This window comes from Paroedura picta, chromosome 4 (genome assembly GCF_049243985.1).
Source record: "Paroedura picta isolate Pp20150507F chromosome 4, Ppicta_v3.0, whole genome shotgun sequence".
NCBI classification, from domain to species: domain Eukaryota; kingdom Metazoa; phylum Chordata; class Lepidosauria; order Squamata; family Gekkonidae; genus Paroedura; species Paroedura picta.
Genome location: NC_135372.1, coordinates 111,538,412 through 111,562,566, shown reverse-complemented (window position 1 = coordinate 111,562,566; position 24,155 = coordinate 111,538,412). Strand labels below are relative to the sequence as shown.

The 24,155-nt window shown below is 45.7% G+C and overlaps 1 protein-coding gene across 2 annotated transcripts in view; it reads right to left on the bottom strand.

Annotated features, from left to right (window-relative positions):
* Nucleotides 1-24,155, bottom strand: part of GPR37L1 (G protein-coupled receptor 37 like 1) — an 83,789-nt gene that overhangs the window by 11,161 nt on the left and 48,473 nt on the right. The window lies entirely within an intron of this gene.

Genomic DNA, 24,155 nt, shown 5'->3' with positions numbered 1-24,155 from the left:
GCAGTGGCTACAGCCAACTACAAAAATAGGAGAATCGCTGAGCAAAAGAGAAGAAAACAGCAGCAGACGGAAGCCACTTGCCTCAGCAGTAGATGGGGGTGGGATTTGTGTGATGTGTCTTGGGCGAATAAGGAGATTTACCTCACAAATAGCCACTCTTTTGCTGGGAATGTCTCTGCTACAGCTGAACCTTTCACAAGCCTCAGTACTATTCTAATGGTGATATACTAGGCTTGCCAACTTCCAGGTGGCCCCTGGTGATCTCACGCTTTTACAATCGATCCCCAGACAACACAGATCAGTGGCCCTGAAGAAAATGGCTGCTTTGGAGAGTAGATTCTGTGTCATTATACGTTGCTGAGGTTTCTCTCCTCCTCCCCCCCTCCCCCCCCAGGCCCAGAGCTGGCAAGCCTAGAATGTACTCAAGATACCACCAAGTGAATTCTAAGGCCATGTGTCCGCATGCAGCCCAGTGGCAGAGGGCTCAGGTGGAAGAGTGGACTGTTCTGCTTGCAGGTGAGGCATTACATTGTTTAAAAAGTTCCTTTCCTTAATTTTTCCATGTAACTGGAGAATTATCATGGCAGGCGAAACACTAGGATAGAGCCTTTCTCTCCGGTGTGCTAGAGTTTCATTTGCAAGGAGTTTTTATTCTTAAAATAGTTAACAGTTTAAAACAAATGATTCAATACATATGGCTAAGCATAAGCAACAGCACAAATACGTTACAGGGTGACTCTGAGAGCCAACCATGTGGAAAATGCAGGCTGAATAGACCCATACATAGTTTAGAATACAAGTAGTCATGTAATTACCACATACCCAATTCTCAGTTTGGCCCACATTTAAAGGGCAGGTTCACAGGTTATGAAATCCACATGATCATGAAGAGCAGATTCCTAAAGAAGCTCACGCTGGACCTTGGAGATCAACTACTCTCATATGTTAAATTCCTGTGCAAGGTCAATGTAGAGGGACAACTCCCATGCTTTCCTAGATGAGCCAAATTGTTGAGATCCGTTCCAGTCTCAGTTTAGGCCTGGCAATGGGATTGAAACTACCTTGGACACTCTGGTGGAAATCTTACAGCAGGAAATGGAAATAGCAGCTTTCGATAACATTGATCATGGTGGCATCCTTCTGGACCACCTGTTTGGGCTGGGACTGGGCAGTGCCATTCTGTGGTGGTTCCAGTCCTACCTGAAGGGTAGGTTGCAGAAGGTGGTGTTGGGAACTGCTGCTCAACCCCTTGGCCTTTGGTGTATGGGTCCCTGCAAGGCTCTATTTTGTCCACTGTGCTCCTTAATATCTACATGAAATTAATGGATGAAGTCATCCAGAAATCTGGCCTGGGTTGTCACCAATATGTGGATGATAGCTCTATTGTGTGCTTCCGGCTGATCCCAAGGAGGATGAGGAGACCCAGAATTGGTGCCTGGAGGCAGTTTGGGAGCAGATGCAGACCCATAAACTAAGGTGTTATCCCAACAAGTAGAAGTGGATGGAAGGTCTGGTTCACAATTATGGTGTCACCCATTCTGGATGGGGTTGAACTCCTCTTGAAGGAACAAGCCTGTAATCTGGGGGGGGGGTGGTCTTGGACCCAGGCTTACTGCTGGATAAGCAGGTGGCAGCCTTTTGCCTGTTTCAGTTGGTTAGACAGCTATGGCCTTTCCTGGACAAGTAAGATGTGGTCACTGTGGTGCATGTCCTGGTTATACCTTGATCTGATTACTCTACATGGGTCTGCCTTTGAGAAGTGCTCAGAAACTTGAGTTCCCACAATATTCTGCAGACATATCAGTCCACTCTTAGTCCATCTACAGAGACTCCCATTTTGTTTCTGGGCATAAGTCTTTATGTTCAAATCCCTCTATGGTTTGGAACCAACATACTTGAAGAACCACCTACTCCCTTATGAATTGCTCAATCACTATGGTCATCTTCTGAGGCCCTGCTTCAGGAGCCTTCTGAAATGACCTGGGTGGCAGCCCAGAAGAGGGCCTTCTCAGTCATGGCACTAAAGTTCTGGAAATCTCTTCCCAGGGAGATTTATGTGTGTCCCCTTCTGTTGCCATCTTCCACCAGTACATGAAGATTGTTTTATTTTGTTTGGTATTCCCTTAATGATACTTCCTTCTTAACCAATGTTTTAATTGCTGTTTTTATGTATTGTATGTGTTTTAACTCTGTTTTTAATGGTTCTAATGAGGAGCATTGGAGGCGATTTTAAAATGTGGTTTTATCATGTATGTTTTAAATGGTTGCCTTAGTGGCCCTTGTATAGGCAGAAAAGTGGGGTACAGAATTATGTGTCTCAGTTGTGTGTCTGCAGTGCCATGTTGAAAAATCAATCCCTATCCAGGCAAAGGCCCTATTTCCATCAGGGCGTGAGCAGGAGGGGTGTCAACATGCTTCTCTGTACCATCTCCTGCTCTGGAAGGATTCCTGGAAGTCCACCTGGGGGGCATCTGAAGTTTCTAATGTTAGAATCAGCCCTCAGTATGTCAGCACAAAGCTGCTGAAAGTGGGCTGTCTGATGGCTGCGTGGGCTGAGCTGAAACCTGGATGTGTGCTGTAGCAATATTGTGTCAGTTCGGCTGAGTGAACTTGATGGTGTGATGATGTTAGCCATTCAGTCGTGTCTGATTTTGGTGATTCTATGGCTCAGCCATCTCTATGTCTTCCTCTCTTGCACCACTTATTTTAGATAATGCTCTGGCCAGTGTCCATTTTGATCATATCTCACCACCCTGTTCTTTGTCAGCCTGGTTTCCTTTCACCATTTTGTGTGAACTTACTGTGCCTAAAAGTGAGCGTTAAAAGCTGCTGGGGGTTACATTACATAGCAACAAACTGTGTACACTGATCCAAGTTTCTAGATGACTATGCATTTGTGATATACATATTTGCAGACACACTCACACTTCACACTTTCATGTACATTAAAAAAAATAGTATATATAGCAAAAAATAAAGAAAGACACCCCCCCCCATTACGAAGTAGATATGACCACCTGAGCATCTGATGGGGTTCAGTTATGGCTGTCTCTCACCTCCCCTGTTGGGAGATGCGATGGTGGGAAGGGTAAAGGAGTTATACCGGCATGTATTTTATGTCTTTTGTATTTAATGTTTTTAACGGGGTTTTATGGGGGGGGGGGTTATTGTCTATGGACTGATATTGTAATCCGCTACAAGCCGGCTTCCAAGAAGTGGCGGAAAACAAACAAACAAACAAACAAACAAACAAACAAACAAACAAACACATAGGAGGGAGAGGAAAATAATCTATGAAGCAACATTCTAGGGTTGCCAACTCTGGGTGGGAAATTCCTGACGATCTGGGGGTGGAGCCTTGCGAAGGCGGAGTTTGAGGAAGGGAGGAACTTCAGAAGGGTCTGCTCACTAGCCAAAGCTAACATTTTGTCCAAGGGAACTTATCTTTATAATCTAGAAATCATAACGCTGGGAGATCTTCAGACCCCACCTGGATATTCAGACTCTATTCAGACCAGGAAAAAAATCTAACAGAATGTCTCTGGTAGAAAACTGTATCAATAAATTATATCCCGCTATAGAACTGCAGTAACCACAGTTACATAGAACAAAAATCTGCTGTAACAATTGGGGACCCTAAATTAGTATACAAAGGAAGTTCCAAAAATGTTTAAATGTTCCTCAGTAATGCTCCCAAATGAGTAAGGACGATGATGCAAGACCAGCTCAGATCCAGTGCACTTCATCTGAGTTTGATCCTATAGCTGAACCATGCAATGAAGTTACCAACAAGATCCTATCTCACATCAGATTCACCCTACAGTCCCTGGGCTGTGGTTGTGCCCTGAACCTTTGGAACAGGATGGGCTGTGTGATTATGAACCTAAATACATACCTAATTCCCTGTTACCTGGAAAGATATTACCAAGTGATAAAGAAGACATTTACATGCCAATAAAGCCTATGCTGATAAGGAACTGAAGTTGATTATAAGCAGGGTTTTCCTACTTTCAGATCAATTGCTGAGGCCTTGGGAAATACATCCAGAGTTTTTGCAAAGGCCAGTTGTGCATTGTCCCCTTCCTGTAACCTTTCCAGCTTCTAGGGACAGACAAGGATAGTGAAGAAATAAATCACTTCTCTCTCACTGAAGGACAGTTCACACAACCCCTTTCAGCCCTGCACCCTGAGTCAGGCAGGGCTCATGCTGTGCCATAGTGTTCTGGACAGAGCCAGCTGTGCCTATGCTGATATGATACTCTGAGGTCAGCACAGATGGGGTTGCCAACTCTGGGTTGAGAAATACCTGGTGGTTTAGAGGTGAGGCCTGAGAAGGGCAAGGTTTGGTTAGGGGAGGGACGTCAGCAAGGCACAATGCCATAGACTCCACTTTCCAAAGCAGCCATTTTAACTAATGGAACTCTATTATTATATAAAAAATCTTTAAGACCAGCAGGATAAAAACAACAACAACAAAAAAAGTCCTCTTGCCCTATATGCAAATATTGCACTGTATGCCAATTGTGACATGCCAGGAAGAATTCTGCAGAGAGGAAAATCTAGAGCAGGGGTAGTCAAACTCTGGCCCTCTAGATGTCCATGGACTACAATTCCCAGGAGCCCCTGCCAGCATTCGCTGGCGAATGCTGGCAAGGGTGCCTGGGAATTGTAGTCCATGGACATCTGGAGGGCCGCAGTTTGACTACCCCTGATCTAGAGAGATGGTATCAGAATAGAGAAAGCTCTATCTCTTGGTCATACCCTGCCTCAGACATAATTAGAGTGATCAAGTCGCTATGAAGCTACACACATGTCTAGGAGGAGTCATAGTGATACACTGCAGAGAAGTAGGAGGAGGAGAAGGAGGAGAAGCGATTCATAGCCCAAACTGTTGGGTATGTACGTCTAAGGGTGATGTGCCTTTTAGTTGGGGTTGTTCGGGCCTCTTCAGCCCCAATAGTTCTGTGGAGTGCTTCAGAGAAGGTAGAGTTTAGTGTTAGCTGTGTTGTGACATAATAAACCTAGTTATGTTTAAGGCCCACGAAACCTCATTCATTCCTACTGTCAGATCCAGCATAAACATTGAAGGCCACGTGTTGGAACACCAAGCAGCAGAACTGGAAGTCCCCCTCAGTGTTTCTCAGGCCCTGAACACAGACAATGGATGAGCCTCTTGATACAGTCACTGTCTTCTCTATGATGGCGAAACAGTTCTTGAGAATTCATGCTTTGATGCTCCAACAAATCTTCAGATTATGTTTTCTATTCATATTTCCTAGCCCACTAACAGGAATATGTTGTGACTTGATTTTGTATCAGTTCTGTTAGCTTGGTTAATCCTCCATTGTACCCATCCCAGTGTATATATCCGCTATCATCAGCATCTATTTCATGCATGCAATGTGGTCAATATTTGCTCCCAAAAGCTCTTTTTATACACAGTAGCCCATTTCCCCTCTAAAATGCCATTGCATTCATTGTTCCTTATACATGTACCTATGTGTACAATTATAGCTGAAGTAGCAAAGATCCAGCCAAATGCAAGTGGTATATCCTGGCTTGTTCAGAGGGGAAAAGAAAGAAAAAGGAAAATATGAGCCATTGTACAGTCTATCTTAGTAAGACCATTCATTAATTTCTAGACGGGGGGGGGGGGGAAGCATATTAAACCCCTCCCCTAACAATATTATATTGTGTTGATCTGAAGATTTATTACCATAAACCTATTTTCCTGCCAATTAACAGTGCAGTCATGGAATGTTAATGAAGTTCATTTCCTAACATTAGTATACTGGTAACAGGCATTTTACAATACCGTGAGGATATTCAGTGGCTTTTCACAAAAAGGCCCTGGAGCATGGTTCTCAGTTTGCTCAGAAGAATGTCCAATTAAGACAATTCATATTATATTGAAATGTAGGGTGAACCCTGTTTTGCCATTCTGCACAGTGTGGATAATTCTGAAAAGCACATATGGCTTATTTTGCTTATTGCTGGTTTTCAAGTATATTTCATGCAATTAATCAGCCAGACAGCTAAGTTCTTTAGCATGTCTTGTAAAGCATATTTGACTATTCTTAAGTGCAAGCTATCTTGCTCAGGAAAAATCAATTACAAAAGTGTTTAAGTAATGTCTTCCTCAACTTTTTTATGGTTGAGAAACCCCTGAAACATTCTTCAGTCTTCGAGAAAACCCAGAAGTAGTGCAATCGTGCAGAATATGGTTGGAAAGCATAGCTGTGGACACGCCCACCTAGGGCCCCTCCCCTTCCCACCCCCTCAGGCCCAGCACTGACCCTCTTGGGAGGGATGGGTTGGTCGACATGATCATATATGGGTCATATCACCCGATAAACAAACTATGCTAATACAATTATCTTCTAATGTTATTGTAAACTCTGTACATAGCCCACATTATCTCATAACCACTTTGTACCATTCCTGTACTCATGTCAGCAAGAAATGAGGAAGAATTATATATACACACACACACTCAGTCATTTCCTTTAGTTTATTGATTGCAGCTACAGAATAGACAAACACAGGTGTCATAATAAACATATCAAGTTGTTTTGGACCAGTTATTAAGCTATCAAGTTAGCAGTAAGATAAAACTCTCTAGGTCATTTAGCTCATAAAAAAGAACCAGGTAGATACAAGTCCTTGTAAATGACGACAAAAACGTCTACTAAACTAACCTAGCCTATTTATTGGAATGAGATCCGCAAGATTTTATATAATTCCCCTTCCTGTACACAACAGCCCTGTTAAGGGTGGTTGCAGAACAGATGTAGAATGACTCTTGAAGTTGCTCAACATTTAGATCGTTATATTTTTGGCATTTTCTCAGCCAGAGCTACAGGCACTCCTTCCCAGAGCAAACACCAGAGATCAGAATTCCAGTCAGATATATTAAACGCTGGGTGTGTTGAGTAGACCAAAAAGACACTGTACCCCTTGTTTTAAAGAAGTCAGTTTTACTACAGACCAAATGAACTTTGCCCCTGGGATGCAGGGTTGACCCCAGGTTGGGATGCTCTGTCACCTCCTCGTCTCCTGAACACAGGATCTCCCACCCTTCACCTCCTACCTTGCCTACAGTAAGCAAGGTGCCAGAAACCCCCTCCTATGTAAAATCCCGGGGCAAAATAATTTATGTATTTATGTTTTGTTTGACTGTATTAAATACTGCATATATGCTTGCATTTTGAATGCTTTCAAATGTTTTAAGGCATGCCCTTTTTGTGCCATTGTCACAGACAATTTATGGCAATCCCATAGGGGTTTCAAGACAAGGAACATTCAACATGGGTAGACTACCTTGGTGGTCTCCCATCCAATATGAACCAGGGCTGACCTTGTTTATTATCTGACAAGATGAGGCTTGCCTGGGGCACCCAGGTCAGGGTCCACTAAACTGGGTAGGAAAGCAGCATAGAAACCTTTAAAATAAATAAATAAACTTTTGAGTGGCTCGTGGAGAAATGGGCTGGGGGTGCTAAGAAATGCAGGGCTGATATCTGGCTGTAAACTCCATCACCGACGAATCAGGCACTGGAGGAATGGACTTGGCCCTGGGAGTGCTTGTTCAGTTGCATTCATTCTCAGTGTCGTCATCCTCATCTGTAAAACAGCCATGGTGTCCTTATCTTTCAACCGCCCGCATAGAAGCTGGCAACCCTATTGTTACAGTCCCTTCGGTAAAATAAAGTAACCAATCTCAGGCTGACTCATGTCTTCTCTGGGCTTTTCTGAAGCCTCACGTGGCAGTGATGAATGTGATTATGCAAATGATAACAGGTGCAGAACAGTTAATGAATGAGCATTAGCAAATGAAGCACTCCCAGGAGGGTACCATTTTGTAACACTTGAAAACTCCTGAGGAGATTGTGCCATGTGCACATGTCCATTTTGTAAGGTCTAGCAGCAACTAAGATAACATCTGTCATGAGACCTGGAAGCAAATGTTCTGAAAAGCAAATGCTTAAATTCTGCAAATCTACAGTTGCAAAGTATCAGCCCACAAGGTGGAGGACTCTCTTGCAATTTGTATCTATTCCTTGCAGTTCTGCAGGACAATATGGGAACTAAGCATGTGTGGAAGGAGGAGAATTAGCAGCAAGTCCAGGGATAGAAATCAGTTTGCCTGCGTGTGCTTCTTCCTCTTGAGGGGGAAATGTGAACTATTATGGGAGATGCCACCGTCCAAGAGCATGACCAGTAAGATCAACTTCTAAATGTACTGTACTATTAGCTACTGCATTCTACTTTCTTCCTCGTCATAAAATGCAGGAATTTTACACCACTTAGCACAATAAATCCATAATTGGTGTGTCCCCCCCTCCCCCATTTTTATCAATATATAGTGTTTCTGAGTATCAGGCTGCTTTCCTTCATCACTTTGCACTTAGGCAGAGGCAAACTCAAATTTCCCAAGGATCCACCTTCCCCTCACACCTCCGAACTCACCTGCAAGAATGTAAGGACTGCCCAATTGAGTTAAAACAGCTGGACTATATAACACAAACTTAAAATTTTCCTGCTGCTTATTTGTGTTTTGACCATTGCAAGCCTTGTCCATATGCCAGCAGGACAGTTTGGAGTAAACCAACAGAGAGGTCAAAGCAGCTGGGCAGAGGTCAGCCACTGTCTTGTGGCCCCACGTGAAGACAACAGACACCATTATTATTTTTGGACTACTTCCCTTGCTTACTGCAACCCTGGCACTAGACCAGATCCAAGACTGGCAATGCTATACACCAGCACTGATGACTGGAAGATGCCTCCTTGCTCTGACTGCTGAATCGTATCCACTTCCCTTTCAGTCCTGTGCATGTCACAAAAATGGTCACATTGATTAGACCAGCAGATTCCGAGCCACTTCTGGCTTAGTCAGTTTAGTCAGAAGAGAAACAGATTACCTTCACTCTGCGGGAGCTAATCTACTGGTGGTCCCCGACCTGAGAGAAGTTTGCCTGGCTTTGACCAGGGCCAGGGCCTTTTCGGTCCTGGACCCGACATGGTGGAATGAACTCCTGGGAGAGCTGAGGGCCCTGATGGAGCTTTCTCAGTTCTGCAGTGCCTGCAAAATGGAGCTCTTCCTCCAGGTCTTTGGTTGAGGCCAGAGCAGTAAGATAGGAGGCCCCTTCTCAGGCCATGCAAGTCCATTGGGCGAACTCCTACCCCCCCCCCCATATACAACGGTTGCTGTCTGGAGGACCAGGGGAGGGGAGGGCTAGTATTGGCCTACCACAAGTCATTTGGGGAGTGGCGGGTTAAAAATCCAATCAATCAATCAAAAGAAATATATATCTACATGTCCTGTGGCCTGTCTGTTGTATAGGAAATAACTGAACAGACAACTCTTAGCAGGAGATCCGAGGATTGGCTGGCAGCCAGGTATTTGCCTTCGCCTGCCTCCATGTCATAACCCTCGTGTTCCTTGGAGTCTCCCATCCAAATACTAGTCAGTCTGATAAGATCAGGCTTCTCTGGGCTATCCAGGTGAGGACTATCTTTAACTGCTCCTGCGGAGCGGATAAAATAATAGGGTAAGGGCCCTGAGGGCGGGCCCTGTCCGGGATGAGGAAGGGTGCCCATTGGCCCCTTCCCCTGGACTGACAAGTGGAGGGCCCAATTGGGAGGCACGAACCGCCTCCCGATGGGCCCTCCGCTTGTCAGTCCAGCTCCAAACCGCCAGTCAGCAGCCACGCACAGCACGGCTGCTGATTGGCTATTTGGCCCAGCAAACACCAATTGGGAGGCACAAAGCACCTCCCAAGCCGCCCCAGCCCCCACGAGGGCAAACCTTCCCCCCACGGTGGCCATTGCTCTGCTGGCCGCCGAGAGGGAAGGTAGGCCCGTAGCTCCCCATCCCTTCCCCCGACTGGGGGAGCAAAAAGGATTCTGCAGGCCCAGTGACAGCGCTGGCCGCCTCGCAGAAGCCTTTGCCAGTGGGGCTAGCACCCATTTTATTCTGAAATAAAATGGGCTTTAAATCTGGTATATATATATTACTGGATGTATCGCAAGGCACTTATTGCTTTCAGAGCTCCTTCCAACACCTGCTTCTCAGTTCAGGTTACCAGACGGCCTGCTGAAAATGACCTGTATGAACTGACCGTCCACCTTGCTGTGTGGGAGGCGCTGCTGGAAGGACCTGATTCTGTGACTCTGAGGGCCCTGCAACACCTGATGGCTGAGCGGGGGAGTTAGGAATGCCCAAGTTCAAGTCGCATCGCTTGCTTCACTCACAGGGCGGTCCAGTGCTGAGCTCGTCCAGTGATTTCCACAACTGGAGTCACCCTGCAGAGAACCCCTCTGACTGTCACACTCTCATCTACAACCTGGGCAGAATGCTGCTCACTTCCCTTGTTGTAGGGATGACTCAAGCAAGGTCTGTGAAAAGCTCTCTATAATTGCTGGGCATGATTGTCTATTGCCACGGCAGCCTATGAAACTGCCCGGGGAAAAAGCACGCAATTTGGCCTCTTCGTGGGACGTGTTCTGCTGAAGGAAGCCTTGAGATTGCGCAATTTCATGCGGGCAATTTCCTGTAATAGAGCAATCTATTTTTAGCTTCATTTCAGAGAGGTTACACAACAGGCTGACGTGTCATGGAATTTCTGTAGTGACAACAACGGCCTATTGTACAAAGGAGAAATGGTAGGATTGGTGATTGATAGGCCAGGTACAGATACTGGAGGTGGGGGAAGGAGGTCAGCCAGGAAACAACTGAACAGACAACCCTTAGCCAAGTCTTGATGTCAACTGCACTTTATGAAGGGATTCGCATTGTGATATATCCTCTACCCCTGATTGCCCTGGAAGGGTTTCCCAAATGAGTGGGAATTAATTAATTTTTACATGTTTTTACAATTTGTTAAACATTTACTGGGTGATATGACCATATATGGTCATGTTGACCCTTTCCCAAAATATGGCCAATGCTTGGCCTGGAGGAGGTAGGAGGGTGAGAGGCCCTGGAGGGCTTGTACCCAGCCCTGCTTCCCAACCGTATTCTGTACAATCATGCTGCTTCTGGGGTTTCTTGAAGCCTGAAGAATGTTTCAGGGGTTTCTCAACAGTAAGAAAGTTGAGAAGGGCTGGCTTATGGCTTTCTGGTCACAGCCTGGCGTTCAGTTCTGAATTCACCCTTCTGATTAATAACGCATTCCTTGCTTTTTGAACCATTGGCAAGTAGCATCTGTAAGAACAGAGATTGTAGGTACCTTGATGCTAGATCTACTTTGCAATCCTGAAAACATTTTTCTGGGAGGAAGAGCCATTGAATAAACCCAAGTTGTTTGTTTGTTTGTTTATTTATTTTTGGACCCTGACAGGTCTCGTGGCGGCTCACAACATAAAATTCTAAAAACAATAAAATCCCAATTTACACCATAAAACAGTATCCCAGAGATGGCAGCAGTATCCTTATTACTCCTTCCCACCTTGTTCAGGGTGGGGCCCTGATCTTCCTCTAGTGAGAGCGGGAGCTGGTCTGATGGAATTTGGGATCCAGTTGGAAAAACCCAGGACTCTGCCCTGGCCTCAACCGTATGCCTGGCGGAAGAGCTCCGTCATACAGGCCCTGCGGAAAGCTGGTAACTCCGGCAGGGCCCTCAGCTCTCCCGGGAGCTCATTCCACCAGGTTGGGGCCAGGACCGAAAAGGCCCTGGCTCTGGTTGAGGCCAGGCATACATCCCGGGGGCCCAGGACAACCAGTAAATTCATACCCACATTGTGGGCCAGTCACGGTTCTCTCAGAGCTCTTTCATCCTCACCTACCGCACAAGGTGCCTGTTGTGGGAAGAGGAAGGGAAGGTGACTGTAAGCCGCTTTGACACTCCTGAGGGTAGAGAAAGGTGGGGTATCAAACCCTACTCTTCTTTTTTTCCGCACTGTGCTGTGAGGGGAAAAAAAGTTTGGTCCAGTGACAACATTTCGCCAGCAGGAGGCGACTACCGGCAAAGTCCCTGAGTGGACAAAACTTTCTCAACACAAGAGGCAAAAATGGTTGGGCAGGGTGAATGTGGAACATAATTTATGAGGAATCTTATGCTTGCTCATTCCCAGTCTTTGCGATGACATAACGCTACACTCCGTTCAGACAAAGTAACTGTTCTTGGGCTGACAGACTGCTTCTCAGGGCTTCTCTGAGGCCTCATGCCGCTATGATGAATGTGGCATATTGATTACGCAAACAATAACGGATGCAAAACGGTTAATTAATAGGCACTAGCAAACAAAGCTCTTGCAGGAGGGCACAGTTTTGCAACACCTGAAAACTCCCGAGGAAATGCTTGCTCAGTCTTGGCAATGGCATTTTGCAGCAATCCCATGTGTGATGCTCATAATGAGTGCAATGGCAACCATCAGTATGCTTCCTGGTGCCCTCTTGCTTGCTGAGTCTGGGGGATAACATCCCAAAGGTCTTGAAGAGCAGGAGAAAACAAGGAAGGCTGGGCCGCTCCCTGCCAGCTGCCTGGCCAGGGAAGTGCTGAGCTCATCCAAGGCAGGTGCATCACTGTAGTTATGTGGCCTTGGCTTGGCAATGGGTGGTGACTTTCTTATGGCTCTGGACTTTGCGGCCATCCCCTCTGACCACTCAGGGAGCAACCCCTCCATTTTCTTTGGAAACTGAAGCTAAACAGCAACTCTTCTCGAAACCAGAAAACAGACTCCAGCTTTCTCCACCTCCTTGGAAATGGAAGTTCTGGAGAAAAACCAAGGAGGTATTTCCTTTCTTAGAATCCTAGAATTATAGGGGGGCACACAGGCCATCTACTCCAACCTCCTGCTCAATGCAGGATCAGCCTAAAGCATCCAGGATAAGTATCTGCCCAGCAGCTGCTTGAGGACTTGTCAGTCACCACCTCCTTAGGGTCAATTCCACCACTGAACTACTTTGACAGTGCAATTCCCCCCCCCCCCATTAGCTAGCCGATATCATTTTGCATTTAGTATAAACCCATTACTGCAGGTCCTATCATCTGCTGCCAACTAGAACCTTTCTCTGCCACCCTCTAAATGACAACCTTTCAAATCCTAAAGACAGCAATCATGTCCCCTCTCAACCTCTTCTTCTCTAGGGTGAACATCCCCAAGACCCTCAGCATTTCCTCATAGGGCTTGGTCTCCAGGCCTCAGATCATTCCCGTCACTCTCCTCTGAACCCTCTCAATTTTGTGCACAGAACTGCATAAAGGACTACAGGTGGTGCCTGATCAATGCAATATACAATGGGACTATGACATCTTGTGATTTTGTTGTGATGCCTCTGTTGGTGCAGCCCAAGATTGCATTTGCCTTCTTTATCGCTGTATCACACTGTCTGCTGATATTTAGATTACAGTTCCCAAGTACCCGAAGATCACATACACACACACTGCTATCCAGAAGTGTATCTCCCATGCATGCTTCTCATTTTTGTGACTCAGATGTAGAACTCTGCACTTCTCGTTATTGACTTGCATCTTGTTCTTAATTGCTCACTTTTCCAGTGTGTTCAGATCTTGTTGAACTCTCTATCTTCTGGGGTGTTTACTACTACTCCCAATTTGGTGTCATCAGCACATTTAATGAGGAGTCCCTCTACCGCCTTGTGTAGATCATTGATAAAAATGTTAAAAAGTACTGGACCCAGTACTGAGTCCTGTGGCACCCCACTGCTTACCTCCCTCCAATCCTATGAAATACCATGGACAACTACTCTTTGGGTGTGGTTTTCTAGCCAGTTCCCTATCAACCTAACCATCCGAAAATCCAATCTACAGTCCTCCTGTTTACCCATCAGAACATTGTGGGGAACCTTGTCAAAAGCCTTACATCTACAGAAAGAACCTATTCAGAAGTGGGTTCTTTTGTATAAAGTTATTTCAATGCTTTATGGAACCTTTATGGAATGTTTGTGCCCAGCCCCCTATGACAGCCTTTATGGAATCTTTGTGCCCAGCCATTTTGTATCCTTTCTCAAAATTCCAAATTTGGTGCCAATGAAAAACATGTATGGAATCACAGTCAATACTCAGGGAGAGGATGACTGACAGACAGAGGCCTGGATCTAGTCCTGGACTGTGGACGCCCTCCATCCTCACAAGCAGATGATAGCCATGACTGAAGATAGTACTGACTGAGGCACGTCAGTTGTAATACTGGGAGATCTCCAGGCCCTGCCTTAAGGTTGGCCACTCTACATTATGTGGAAAACTTTTGAGCTTTCTGGCTTAGGCACTGGCCTCAAGGCTTTCACTGCTGCTTGGAAGCCTATAAAGTCTTTTTTTCTTTTTTAAAACGTGTGGACTCATGATTCGCCTTTGTGTATTTAAAGAAACACACCTAATACCATAAAGCTTTTGAGAAGTGACGTCAAAGATCCTGGTAACCTGATCTAGAAGAAAATCTAGTTCTGAGGAGGAGATTGCAGTCAGTTATGGCTTTATCTCTCATCAAAAGTGAAACCAAGAAGACCTCATGACCAGCAGGAAAGAGAATTCCTTGTCCTCTGTGACAGTGTTCAAATCTCAATATGCCAGTGGCCGCACTTGAAAAAAAAGGTACCACCTTGATGCACCTTGTGGGGAAAGCACTGGAGACACCAATTCACACCAAAGCCTTCTTGCTTTCCTACCCACTTTTGGACACCTTGTTAGCAGCCCTGGTCCACAGCTCCTCTTGTCCCATTGTTCACCTCTGCTTTAGTCTCCTGTTTCATTTGGATCACTCCTCATTGTAGTATTGTCACTCTTGTCTAGGCCTCTAGGAACTGATCTCTGTAGTGTGGAAATGAGCTGTAATTTTGGGAGATCCCACGGTCACACTTGGAGGCTGGTATCTCAACTCTTCTCTTTTCTTTACCTGATTCAGTAAGAGCCAATGCTGCCTTGCCTACCTTCTGTGGAGGGACTTGTCTCTGTTTCCCCAGAGAAGGTAAGAAGAACCACTTGCATGGCTGCGGGAGGACCCCCATACAGCGGCGTTCTAGAGCAGTTGGTAAACAGTGGGCCACATGTCTTCCACATCCCATGAGCCAACACTATTGGCAGTGTGTTGACTCACAGATACCACAGTCTGGTCATTTATATAGGAACACTTTGCAACAGCCAAAAGAGGTATGAAGTATGACAAGAATCATGGAGGGGGGGGGAGGTTATGCCAGCTGGCCAGCCTTTGTCCCTGGAAGAAGTATTATTATTACTATTATTGATTTATTTCTCGCCACTCGTGAATTGGCTCATGGTGGGTTACATGTCATAAAATCCCCACTAAAACCCTTTTTGGCCTGACAACCAACAGCTGAATTTGATGACATGATGGGGGAACCTGCAGCTGCTAAAATGGGGAGGAGTTAATATGGGGTATTTAAAACAAAGAGAAGAAAAGTTGACTGTTCTAAGACAGAAAAGGCAACCTGTAAATAGCTATTATTAGATGAAAGGAGAATTGTGTAGAAGAGACAAGGAAAGGTACTTTAGAACAGGGGTGGCCAAACTGTGGCTCGCCAGATGTTCTTGGGCTGTATTTCCCATGAGCCCCTGACAATTGGCCGTGCTGGCAGGGGCTCATGGGAATTTTAGCCCACAAATATCTAGAGAGCCGCAGTTTTGCCACCTCTGCTTTAAAACCTCCATTTGAAGTCAGAAGAATATAAATATTTTAGATATGTGCAAGGTTCTTATTTTAAGACAAAGGGGGAAATTAATGATTGGGAGAGGAGCCCATTGAAATGGGGTGCTGAGGAAGGGAGAAAATATGAGAGGCAGAGTCATGTTTCAAGAAAGGATGAAAGGAGGTCACCATTTGGGTTAAAACTAGCAAAATCCGCCAACAAAATCCATGTTCATATCTCCTATTATGACAAACCCAAATAACATAACACAGTGAGCATTTCCTTCTCTCTCCCTCCTCCCCCCACTGTTCACATCCTGCCTGATGGCACCCACATTATGTTGCATGATTTTTGTTGGTCTCAGTAAAAGATACTGCGTGTTTTTTAGGGTTGCATAAAGAGGTCTGGATAAAAATGTCCCTTTCATAGCAAGTCAATGCGTGGTTATTTACCTAGTGATGCTTCACCTGGCTGGTAACAAGACAGGACATCCCCCCCCCTCCCCCGGCCTATTAGCAACTCTGCGTATACCTGGAAACTCCAGGAGTCTCCCATATCCTTCCATGTGTTTTGCTCAAGAAAGATAGTCTCTTGTGCACGTTGGGGGGGCGGGTTCTCATTATTAGATGTTTTCAAGAAGAAAGACTAAATGCAGAGACTGTAAGGCCGAAGGTCAAGGGGCCCAGGGATTCCCATTTGGATCCTTTCTGTCCTGTGGCTTGGAGGAGAACCTGTGATGTATTTTGCTTGGTTGTGGCTTTAACCCCACTAGAGGGAAGCAGAGAGCCTGCTACTGGTGGCATTGCCTGCCCCACACGGGGTCTCTCTGGAGGTCCATGAAACTTCCCATGCACAGTTAATTTATTTCCCCTAAGTGAAACTGTACCTATGTACACACTGGGTACCGAAACTGGGAACAGCTGCATTGGCTGACGGCATCATATCTGGATACTGAGCAGAGAGCCCGCATGATGCAGTGGTTATGAGTTGTGCCTCTAATCTGGAGAACCAGCTTTGATTCCCCACTCCTCCCGGGCCCGATTTATCCATTAGGCACAATATTGGGGGGGGGGGGGGGTGGATGGTGAAAATATTTTAATTTCTTTTAAATTCAGAAGGAAAAACATGAACTTTTAGGGTCAAATAAAATGTTTTTGTTTTCTTTCTTACTTCAGAAAAGAAAATTTTAGGACCCACAAAAATCTATTCGACGTTGCCTAAAATAGATAAAAAGTAGTTTTGAAGTATTTAAAGTTATAGCAAAAAGAATTTTAAATACTGATATTATTATGGTGGGAGTGAAACCCTGGGGTTTCTTGATGACCCTGGAAAGGTTTCCTGAGTGGGTGGGAGTTAATTAATTTTTAATATATTTTAAAAATTTGTTAAACATTTATTGTGTGATATGACCTTATATGGTCATGTTGACCCCTCCCCCCACAATGGCCAATGAAGGGAAGGGGAAGGGCTCTGGGTTGGTGGCTACACAGCTCTGCTTCCCAACCATATTTGCACATTCGTACCATTTCTTGGGTTTCTTGAAGCCTGAAGAATGTTTCAATGGTTTGAGAAAGGTTGACTTAGGGACCTCGAAAGTCATAGCACAGCCTGCTGGCTGCCCTTGGGCCAGTCATGGTTCTGTCAGAATTCAGTCAGCCCCACCTGCCTTGCAATGCAAAGTGCCTGATGTGGTGGGGAGAAGGGAAAGCAATTGTAAGCTGCTTTGAGACTCCTTTAGGTAGGGAAAAGCAGGATATAAGAACCAGCTCCTCCTCTTCTTCTAGGGCTATCCATTTGCTTACTCAGCTTGGCCACATTTTTAACTATGAGCCTAATCTTTCATGCACCTGCTATAAACTTATGTGAAACAAGAATTGTACTTAGAAGTGGAACAAAATTTAATAATATAAAAGTTGAGTTTATCTCTAGGCATATGCATATTAAGCTAGCAGCTGGGCTTCATGAAGAAAGAGACACACAGGGCCATCTTCAGAAGTATCAGCTTACCCCCAGCCCTAGTGCCCTAACTCCAGTGGACTTAGAAAGACATAATGCTGCTGAGGAGAGAGCCTTTCTTCTGCTAGTCTGGGAAACCAATATTTGAGAAACCTCAATCATTTTTTGGAGGGGGGTCATGCTCAGCTCATCAGACCTTGCCAGCTTTTCCTTCTGTTGCAAAAGAGAAAGATCTGAAATGCAGACGGAGCAACCTTTGCCCTGACTCATGAGATGATGGTCCTCACAGATTTGTGGAATGGGTCACTGAGCCCAGTTAGAACTTCAAGGGGGCAGGATAAGCTGGCCAACTCTGGCCTTTGAAATTCCTAGAGATTTGGGGGCAGTGCCTGAGGAAGGAAGATTTTGGAGAAGGGAACTGATGCAGTCTCTGTAATATGCCACAGGATTCCCCCATCTGCCAACCTCCAGGTAGTTGCTGGAAATCTCCCAGAATTCCCACTGATCTCCAGGTGACAGAGTGGAGAAAATGGCCACTTTGGAAGGTGGACTCTATAGCATTATACCTCATTCAATGCCCTCCCCACCCCATACCCTAACCTCATCAAGCTCCATCTCCCCCAAACCTCCAGGTATTTCCCAACCCAGAGCTGGCAACGCTATCCCCCTGAAGCTGTCATTTCCTCTAAGGGGCTTGATCACTTCTACTCTGGAGATTTACTTGTAATTCAGGCAGAACTCCTGGCCCCACCTTGAGATTGGTAACCACAGGAAGAAGGTATAATAATTTTCTTCCTTTATAAAATCCAGGACCTCAGGCCCCCTTCTTTGCACATACGTCATTCTATACGGCCCCCCGAAGCACCAGTATTTCAGATTAATTCCATACCTTCAACTGTGGGGAAAGTCTATTAATCTTCTGAACTGTGGACAAACATTAACCAAACCTCGAGGCTAACAAACTGCTCCTAAGAAACAAGAAACCCTTGCCCTCGGAAAGTATGAGTGAGTCACCCCCAGCCAAGCTACTTTGCTCCCTGTCTGCATTACCGCAAGACATTCAAAACCCAAAGCAGTAGCCTTAATGACATGACCAAGGCAAAGAAGTATAACTAAATACCACTGTCTGGTAGTGATAAGGTCACAGGTAGCCTACACCTGAAATTATTAGCAGAGATCAGTGATTCTTAAACTATTGCCCAGGTTCTATGTGGACCACAACTTGGGAAGACAATTCAGCAGAAAAAAAAGGTCTAGCTTTCTCCTACAGAGCAGCCTGAATACCTCTGCTTAGCTCAGGCTTGCCAGAGTGTGAGAGCTAAGCCGTGTTGGCCATGGTCAAGAGATAGATGGGAAAGACCAATATTTCTATGATGACGATGGCAGTGGCAAACCATCCCTGCTCAGCTCTTGCCTGGAACATCCCATGGACAGGGTCACCATGAGTTAGTTGTGACTCTGGCACAATCGTCTTCTGCTACGGCTCTAAAAGCAGCTTTGCTTTGATAAATCAGCAGGTAAAAAGCTTTTCATGGGATGGAAATAAACATTATCTTTCCCTTATGTCTGCCAAGGAACAATGGCTGTTAAAAAAACCTAACAAACACTGTGTTTGACTACCTTTTGGACACTGAAGAAAGTACTAAAGCTTAACGTTTACTCTTGTCTTTTATTATTTATTTATTTATTTATTTTATTTATTTATTTATTTATTTATTTATTTGCTTTCTATACTGCCCTCCCTGTGAGCCGGCTGCTATACATCAAAATTATATGTGCCCATGGTGTGAGCACTGTGTGCACAACAGGTGATCCTTTAGGCCAGGAGTGCCCAGCCTGAGGCCCAGGGGCCGGAAACGGCCCTTCCAGAGCTCTCACTGACTCACAAGCAACTGGTGCGAGGGAGGGAAGGCCAGAGGCTGCTTGTGGGGTGAGAGGGTGAGGAAGTGCACGAGGAAAGGTGTGTGGGTGGCCAGAACCGTCAAGAAATAGAAAGGGAATGGCTACAGGGCAGGGCTCAGAGGCTGAGGTAAAACAGTGAGGGGGAAAATGGAAGTGAAAAGGAAGTGTGAGTCCCCCCCCACCACCACCACCACCACCTCCCTCCTCTTCTGATGACAGCTCAGCAAGGACTGGCGAAGCCAGGGAGCAACGGGCAGTGCCACCACTGCAGCAACCAGCTTCACATTTATTCAAATGATGACGACAGGCTGGGGGGGGGTGCTGGTGGTGAGAACAGGTGTGCTGAGCGGAGGGTTACTGATAAAGGGATGGGACGAGCAGGGAAGAGAGAAAGAGGGAGGCCAGCATGTGTTTTGAGTGGCAACTGGGGTCTTGTGTATGCCGCTCTGAGGGGAAAGATCTCCCTCTCCTGGAAGCACAAGTGAAGGCGCAAAGGGGAACAGGGGCACCAATGTCCCCACTGCATAGCTGAACAGCCACAGAGCTGGGAGGCAGAGTCAGCATGGAGGGGGGTGGGGGAGAGAAGCCTCCCTTCCCCCTCCCCCACAAATTCTCAGCCCATGAGGAAAAGGGGGTTTCAGGAAGACAAAAAGCACCCCCGGGGAGTTTCAGAAATAGCCTCTCTGTGGGACCTTTCCCCCAGCCCCACTGTTTCCGTGGGGAACACAGGAGGGATGGAAACTGGGGTAGGGGGACCCGGGAAAGCCAGATTCAGCCCCCTCCCCTCCTGAGTTGTCCTGGTCACTCAGCCCGGCCCACCTCAAGGGGTTGGGTGTGGTTGTGGTAGGGATGGGGCGGTGGACAGGGCAGTCCAGTGTGCCTCCTCAAGATCCTCAGGGGTAGGACGAGGGAAGAGAGGCAACAAACAGCAAGAGATACATTGCAGCTCTGCTGGGGCTGGACGTATGGTAGGAAGGGGGTTGAAATACAACCTTACTCATTTGCAAGGACGATAACTCATCTCCTAAAAGTGCAATATATACAGAAATTAACTGATTTGTATGGAAATATGCAATCCCCCCTTTTTATGCTATCTCTTGGACAAAATCTAGTCTTGCATAGGATTAAATACATTTAATGGGACTTTTGTGGGTTCCCCAGTGCTGCAATTGTTTTCACTGCCCACCCATGCATTTTGAGTAAAAGAATAATATAATTAATTGGATTTGCCTGTGTCCTTTATAAATCTCCGCAGCCTGGTATTTACAATCTACGGCACTATGGCCCAGGCTGACCCAATAATATTTATGTCAGATCTGGCCCTTGTAACAAATGAGCTTGATGCTTCTGTCTTAGACACTTCCGCTGCAGCCATTTGCATGGCTGAAGAGCAAACAACTTATCTATTTTAAACTTGTTTTCTCTAAAACAGCTCAAGAACCAGCGGCAGCAGGTTTTGCATTGTACAAAAAAAGCAGCAGCAGCAGCTTTGTACTCCATTTGGCATTGGACACTCTACGTGGATGCAGCTCTCCAAGACTTCAGAGAGAGAAAAGTTTTTTTGACAACTGGAGGCAGTGGGCACCCCCTCACCGGCAGTCTTTAAGCAGAGGCTGGACAGATGTTTATGGATACTTTAGGCTGATCCTGCACTGAGCAGCGGTTGGACTAGATGGCCTGTATGGCCCCTTCCAACTCTGGGATTCTAGGATTCTATTATTCCAAGTAGAAATGGCAGCGATTGAACCTGGGGCTTGTTATATGCAAAAGAGGGGTTTTACTGCAGAGTCATTTCATCAGACAAGTTCTTAGTCTTCTGTATGTCCTCCTAGCTGCACACTTTCTAGTAGGTGTTAGGTAAAATTGCTTTTCATCTCCAAAATGCATCCAAGTCAAAGCCACACACCCCTTGGCCCCCATAATATGACACAATCTGCCGTGCATGTAAGGTGAGGCATGAGTGATGTAGGAAGAATTTGGCTGAAGTGGTGCTCCTTCTTAAGGAGCTTCAGCTATATTTTTCCCAGCTATATAGGATGACAGGTAAGTTTCATTAATAGGTATAATTCCAAAGCACAGCCATAAACAAAGTGCCAACACGATATCATTCTAGGATCTGGGAGACCCAGGTAGTGTGCCATGCAAGCTTGCTGGAGGATCTTGGACCAGTCACACACCATCAGCCGAGTCTTCACAGAGTTGTTGTTAAAACAAAATGGAGAAGTGGAGAATGATGTAAATGGAGTTGGGTCCCCACTGGGGTATAAATGAAGTCAATACATAAACAGTCAACCTGAATGCAGGCAACCCAAAACAAATGATCTGAAAATGAACATGGGCAGTTCTCCCTTCTTAAACAGTTGGGTACAAGGTACATAGATATCATAGCAGAAACCACACTGAGGCCACATTAAGACATGCTGAGGCCCCATAACATTACCAAAAAGTGATCATCGGGTCATTTTTAGAAGAAGAAGAAGAAGAAGAAGAGTTGGTTCTTATATGCTGGTTTTCTTTATCAGAGGGCATCTCAAAGTGGGTTACAATTGCCTTCCCTTTCCTCTCCCCACAACAGACACCCTGTGAAGTAGGTGAGGCTGAGAGAGCCCCAATATCACTGCTCTGTCAGAACAGCTCTATCAGTGCTGTGGTGAGCCCAGGGTCACCCAGCTGGCTGCATGTGGAGGAGGAGCAGGGAATCAAACTCGGCTCGCCAGAGTAGCAATCCACACCGCTAACCACTACGCCAAGCTGGCTCTCTTCTCACAGTTAACAGAGGCAGGAGCTCTCATCTGCTGCCATATGTCCCCTTTTTTCTCTAGCCATTCTTGAAGAATAAGATGATGCCTCTTAGCAATTGTTTTCTGCTATAACCAGTGACCCTAAACTGTCGTTTACTTAGCTTGTACATAAATCCAGCTCTGGATCCCACAGGTATGTTGTGCACTGTACACATCACAGGATATTTGGAAAAGATCTTTGGACATCATCTTATTCTTCAAGAATGGCTAGAGAACAGATGAGAATGGCAGCAGATGAGAATTCCTGTTAACTGTGAGAAGATGTCAGTTCCATCGCTCTGCTTCTTTTATGTCCCTTACTCTACAGTTCTAGTTGTCTCCATCCAAACCAGTTTGGTGAAGTTGTGACTAACAAATGGTAGGCCTTTGTTTGCACAACAAACAAAAGTGATGATTGACAGAGCCTGTAACAAGTGACCTCTAGATGCTTTCCTGCCATTTGGTAAACTGGGAACTTTTCTGTTTTCTTCTCAGAGCATGGAAATTCTGGAACTATTATTTTCAGAACAATAGTCAACATTTTTTATAGTGATTCTTTTTGCAGGACAGATATGGTCAAGCCTGGCACAACCTGTTGCCTTTTCAAGCAAGTTACACAACACTGAGCAACTGAGTTTCTGGCCCGGTGAATTTAATCTCCCTGTTGGTTTAAGGATTTGCAAGCACTACAAAAGAAGAGTTGCATCTCCACTTGTTCGTTAGATCGGAAGACAGCAGCCACCGCCCTTGATTCAGCACCTTGCCCACAGCAGGCTGTAAACAAAGCAAGAACAGTCCTTTGTATGCCAACTGTGTCCCTCTTAGTTTAGGAGGGACCCAGTATAAAAGCCTATTGTGACTCCAGGCCCAGCACCTGGGCCGAGTCTTCTCATCTAAGAGCTAGCCCAATAACTAGAAATGCAATTGAGCATGCAGAGTGTGCCTTTCTTTAATGATAGAATAACTTTCCCTTTTAGAATCATGGGGAGGGGCTTCCAGGTCGAGATTCAAAGAGACATGCATTTGCATTTCTCCCAAACTAGGTACAGTGTAAAGGCATCTTCCAAAGAAAGCCTTATGATGAAGGCTCTGTTGTGAATCAGAAAGTTCCCAGTCTGTTCTCATCTCTCCCATGAGCCACAGTTAGCCACCCTCTTTCAGCCTGAGCCCATCTGCAGTATGGAGATGATGTCTGCTTTGCACAGTTGTTGTGAGGATTACAAGTGCATGTATATTCAGAGCTTTTGATATGCCACAGGTATGTCCTTTGCTGTGCAAGGAGAAATGCAATTGCGATTCTCCATTTTATTTCTGGTTCACTATAAGCGAGAATGGTCAGACTAACAGAAGCCTACCCAGAAAGCTTTGCATGTCAGTAATAAGCCAAAAGGTGTCTCTATGTGAAGGCTTCCTGGCTATTACAGGAGTTATGCAAATAATCTGCATAAAGAAAGGGCTGGGCAGTATAATCCCCCCCCCCACCCTGGCACAATGGAGACAAAGGAACTGGCAGCACCTGCCCAGTGCCTAATCTTCTCAAAGACCACCCACACCTGAAAGTATTGTTTCCCCTAATGTCTTTTCTTGAAGAAATCATTCCTCCAGTAGCTTCTTCCTGTCCTTAATTGCTGGTACATCAAAATACCATTAAGAAAGGGTCCACCATACCTGAGAATGCCTCCTGGCCCAAAATGCAGATGTGGCCAACACCTAGGACCTGCCTCGAGACGTATGTCAGTTCCAGAGGTTCCCCAATAAACCCATTAAGGCAGGGGTAGTCAAACTGCGGCCCTCCAGATGTCCATGGACTGCAATTCTCATGAGCCCCTGCCAGTGCTGGCAGGGGCTCATGGGAATTGTAGTCCATGGACATCTGGAGGGCCGCAGTTTGACTACCCCTGCCTTAAGGT